This window comes from Mastomys coucha, unplaced genomic scaffold (assembly GCF_008632895.1).
Source record: "Mastomys coucha isolate ucsf_1 unplaced genomic scaffold, UCSF_Mcou_1 pScaffold21, whole genome shotgun sequence".
Lineage (NCBI taxonomy): Eukaryota > Metazoa > Chordata > Mammalia > Rodentia > Muridae > Mastomys > Mastomys coucha.
This window is the reverse complement of record NW_022196904.1, coordinates 92,112,553-92,118,401: the sequence shown is the minus strand read 5'-3', so window position 1 is coordinate 92,118,401 and position 5,849 is coordinate 92,112,553.

Below are 5,849 nucleotides of genomic sequence, written 5' to 3'. Positions count from 1 at the left end.
TGGGTATACAGGAATTGGGTTAATTGGGTCCTGGGAAGGCAAACGGTTAACAAGGAAGGACATAGACGCCAGGTAGAAGTGATAAGAGAGAGCTTTACTGAAATTCACTCAGTATTTATAGTTATGCTAGGAACCAGACCCAGAGGAATTCGAAACTTGCTCATCTTAACATAAACAGGAAAAAATCCATTAACACCAGACCAGAAGGAGATCTTGAAAGGAAGATCTGGTAAACCTTTAACATAAGCATGAGACCTGCTAAGTCTTTGATCTAAGGAGCAGCAGTCAGGACTCCACACAGCAGGTGCTCAACTCCAGCTTGCAGCCTGTCGGGGCTGCTTTACAGAACCAAGTCACTCCCAAGCAACAAGGGCGGGGGAAGGAGTCCACATACATATATTCATGTATGTTCTTAAATATAACCTAATCAGTAATATAATCTTACCTGTATGAATATTTTCAGGGATGATCATTTGACACTTGACAACCAACTGGTGTGCTCTTCTATTAAGTGACTGAGAGACTCTTCAGGCGTTAGCTGGAATCTAATTAAATCTGCCAAAATAATGTCATATTCCTTCAATCCTGTTTCCAGTCTGGTATCTTTTATTATATTTATTGCTTTGTTGAATTAGCTGAGTTCTCCAGTGCAATATAGTATAGGATGATATAAAATATTCAAGTCTCTCTGCATATACTAGGAAAAGATTTCATTATTCTACTGTGAAATTTGTTCCCAAGACATTTTATAAATAACTCTATCAATGAATAGCATTCCTTCCTTCTGATTGTAATAAAATTATCTTCAATATTAGATGGCAAATTTCATAAACTTACTTTCTAGAAGTTGAGATTTGTGATACCATGATTGCCTTTGTTCTTGTTAGTGTAAGTAGGGCTAAGATTTGATCTGATAATGAAAGGCTGGAGAATCGTAGAATGTATAATGTATAACTTTTACCTAAAAGCAGGCATGGAAAATCTCTGCCACAAGCAAAAAGAAAAAAAGGTAGAGTAGCTAGTTCCAGGAACTTAAAAAAACACCTTTCTTGTCCTGAGATAACCACAGGATGGCTTTCCTGGAATGACCACAGGGTGCCCTAACGCCCTCTATGGAATGTCACAACGCCCTGGCTGGTGTGACAATGGGTTAAGAGGTTGCCGGAAAAACCTATACATGACTCTTTGCTAGGTGATAAATCTATGGTTTGGAATTTACCCCATTTCCTCTCCCCCCGGTTTGTGGTTTCTGCCTTTATAAGCCTTGTAAAACCCCAGGCCGGGGTCGGACTCCTCTATGAGTCTAGACCCCAGCATGCTGGCCTGAGCTCTTGTCTTGTCTTGCTTGTAATAAAACTTCCTCATGTGATTGCAGCAAGTGCGGTCTATCGTGAGTCATTGGGTGGTCGCGTCATCCCGAGATTTGAGTAAGGATCTCCCCAGTTCCGGGGGTCTTTCATTAACTGTGTGTCGAAATGTTTACATCACTGCTTATCAATGAAATGGCCTGAGAAGTTTCTTTATTTCCATCTGTATTAGCCACTTGTCTCATTGCTGTGACCAAATACCTGGCACTCAAAGGTGACAGAAGGAGGATTCCCTTTGGCTCACAGTTTAAAAAGAGCTACAGTCCATCATGGTAGAAAGAAACATGCTAGCAGGAGCTGTCGGGTTGTTAGACATGTTTCATACACAGTCAGGAAACAAAGTGAAGCCAAACTATAAAACCTTGAGGCCTACCCCCCCCCCCAGTGACCTACTTTTCCTGGCAAGTGTCTACCTCCTAAAGAGTCTACAAGTTTCCTAAACAATACGTTTAGTGAGATTGATTGTTCAAACACACACATCACAGAGAGAAAATCACATTCAAAATGCGCCATGAGTTTACCATGTTCTGTTTTAAATCATGTTGCACTCAAAGTAACTTAGGAGACATTTCTATCCTCAGCTCACAATATTTTATGTATATGTTTGTGAATTCTTTATTAAACAACCATCTAAAACATTTTTTATTATAAGTTGATAATTAATTGTTATTCAGGTCCCCTTTTGTAAGTTTTCAAAATATTTATAGGAAGATATTAAAAGTTGTAGTTTAAACATCATAGAGCTATTTGGATTTTCAGTTTATAGCCTTGCCTAATTTTAAGTCCCAGGTGTCCAGGAATACGTGTTTTACATATTTATTTTATTATTTAATTGATACTTTCAAGATATTTTACTATAGAAAATAATTATGAAGCCTAAATTCACCAGAAAAAAAACTTGATGAAACTCATCAGAATTTTAAACAACATTATACCAAATATTCTAATACAATGTGATCCAAATACATAATCATTTCATAACACTGAAGAATGACTTTAGGAAGGCATTAGAACCTTTATTGTCTAATACTAAATCATAATTTTTCCTTCAGAGTAGAAAACTTTACACAGGGAGAAAAAAAACCCATGGGAATCTAAAGCTCAAATCATGAGTGTTGTAGGCATTATATGGCAGGACAGAACACACACTGCAAAGTATGAGGATTGAGTGTTGAGTACCAAGGCTGCAGTGGAGTTGCTTGCTGCAACACAGGAAGCACCACAGAGATGCCTATGTGTTCACTATGAATTTGATTTAGGCTTATGATTTGGTCATTGAATGTTATAAAATCTTTTGCCATTACCATTCTTTTCAGTTCTCACATTTAGTTATGCAACATGATGTCAGAGATCTGACACCTAGATCTTCTGGTCTGATAGTGGAATGGAATGCAATGTTAAAAGAGAATTATTGGTTCAGTGGTGATTTCTGGAGGGATATTATGATATCATCCAGAACACAGTATCTAACCTAAGTCAAAATCCATTATACTTTGTAATTAGAGCTATGCTATCACTACTAGGCTTCACTTCCAATTACCATGTGGGAAATATGTGCTCTCCATTTCAACTTTGCAAGCCATCGCATGTCACTGTCTTTCTCCTACCCTCCTCCACCCTTTTCCACCTTTTCAACCCCCTAACTCTAGGTAATAAAGAAAAAGGATTGAAAGGAAAGGGGCAATGTTATTGTTAAACTACTTCTTGCTAATTCGGAGGGACATCAAGTTCCTTGGGGCAAGCTTGATCTTTCCCAGCAGAATATCTAATTTCTTTTTCTTGTTGTTTCTTCTTTGCCCACAACTATTTAACAAACCACAACTAAAAAACCAACAGCAACCAACCAACAACCCATCCCACCTCTTAAGGCTCAAGCATTTATATATCCTCTGAAAAGTCTCCAGAATTCAAAATGTTATACAATCACAGAAACTACCTGGTGTGGTAAATCATACCCATGCTCATCTAATGTAGTCTCAAATTTCACACCTGGGATTAAAATGAATCACATTCTTATAATATATTTGTGTTTTTTAAAGAAACCAAATTTCCAAAATTGTATCATTATGTGTTACATGGGTGTAAATATCCTAGCAGAGTTCAAACATTTCCATTTTATTGTCACATAGAGAACCCACTGTATCTTTCTAATATGGCAGCAAATGAACAAAAACATAATTAGATGCCTCTAAACTTAAACTAAGTTGAAGACACTACTATAGTGTAACTGTGGACAAGTCAAGATATACTGGCTGGATGATGCTTATGCATCTGTCTAACTCAGTATTAGCAGTAATGGATGACAGCAAAAGCCTCAATTTGCAAAGTATATGATGGCCCTAGTAATGTGCTGTGTAGAGTCTATTTAAAGTTACTAGAGGATTCAGGTGGCGTTTAACAGAGCCTCAGGAAAGCTGATACACAGGCTACTGTAGACTGTTGTACTAAGAGTCACCTTGTCCCTTTCATTGGGGCTGAGATTCTATGTGAATCTTAGAGTACCTGCTTCTATAATGTATCACTGAACCTTGAAATGGCATTGGGATAGTACTTGGTACACCACCTACATTTATCTTCCTGTCACACAGTCTTGAGTCAATTCTCCAGGGGAGATTATAGGAACACATCCTACCAAAAACTTTGATGAGGGCTTCTTTTGCCTACATTGAACCTCCAAACCCAAGGTCTGTTTTTCTGAAGGAAAAACAAATTCAATGACCTGTCAATGTTCATCAATAATCCCTGGGGTTTTTCTTCAGCTCCAGACTATGATGAACGATGGTATTATTGGCATCAAAGATCTCTGGATCTTTGTTTGAATCTTTGCAAGGAATGTGACTTTATTATAACTGAATGAATACAGTTTTCCAGAGAGTTCTATTTCTTTTTTACTTACATAGCTTGTTCACTTCACAGAACATACCCAATCAGCTGCACTCTAAAGATCATTCTGCTATTCAATACAAAGGTAGTCAAATTTGGGATGAGAGTATCATCATCAAGGTAACCAGAAAAACACTTCTCAAGTCAAATCACAATAAAAGATTAGTTTATTCGATATGTAAGATATTTTCACAAACAGAAAATAAAATTTTAAAAGTATTTTTAAAAGGAAGGCAATACAGCTATTAAGAATGAGGACATCCTGAGTTTTGCAGGCAAATGGATGGAACTAGAAAATATCATCCTAAGTGAGGTAACTCAAGAATGGTGTGTAGTCACTAATAAGTGGATATTAGCTGAAAAAGTACAGAATACTCAGGATACAATCCACAGAACTCAAGATTAACAAGCCGAGGGACCCAAGTAAGGATGCTTCAACACTACTTGAGAGGGAGAAGAAAGCAATCCTGGGGGGGGGGTTATAGAAGAAGGAGGGACATGGATGGGAGATAAGAGAGGAAGAAAAAAGGGGAACATGATCAGGTATTGAAGGAGGTAAACAGGAATGAAGCCCCGAGGGCCAGCAGAATGAATGGAAACAGGCAACCTCAGGAGATGGGAGATGGCGGGACCCTCCATAATGTACCAAAAACCTGGAAGATGAGAGACCCAACACTGGGGAGAACTTGCAGAGTCCACCTCCAGTAGAAACACAGGGCATCAAGTAGAGGGATGGGGTTGCCATCCCACAGTCAAAAACTGTGTGACTCAGAATTGTTCCAATCTAAAAGAACTGCAGGGAAAAAAACGGAGAAGAGATTAAGGAAAAGGAGATCTAATGACCGGCCCAAATTTGGGATCCATCTCTCAAGGGGAGGTTGCAAGGCCTCCTATTACTGATGCTATGGTATGCTTACAGACAGGAGCCTAGCATGGCTACCCTCAGAGAGGCCCAACAAGTAGCTGACTGAGACAGACGCATATGCTTACACCCAACCAATGGACTGAAGTTGGGCACCTATCTGGTTGAATTAGGGAAAGGCTGCAGGAAGTTGAGGAGTAGGGTGACCCCATAGAAACCCAGACCCTTGAGATCTCTCAGACACTAAGCCACCAACCAGGCAACATACACTAGCTGGTATAAAGCCCAGACACGTATACAAGAGAGGACTGCCTGGTCTGGACTCAGTGAGAGAAGATGCACCAAACCCTTGAGAAAATTGAGACCCCAGGTGTGGACCTGAGTGCCAGAGGCTTTCTGCAGAGATTTCTGGCCTGGCTTGGTGCAAAGACCTAGCAAGGGGAAGGGAGCGAGCGAGCGAGCATGAGCAGAGCCGTGTCTGTTGTGTCTTCCAGGTCATTCTGTTTCTCCCAGTTGTCCTACACTGAGTCATGTCTGGCTGGACAGATAGGCAGACTAGCCAGTGAGGAGTGCAGCTCGGCTTCAGGCCCCGTTTAGGGAGAGCAGACCTCTTCCTGAGTGTTACAGCTCTTAGAACAAAAGGATCAGACAACAGAGTAGATCTTTTGTGCGCCTTTATTTCCCTGGATAGGATACACACACACACACACACACACACACACACACACACACACACA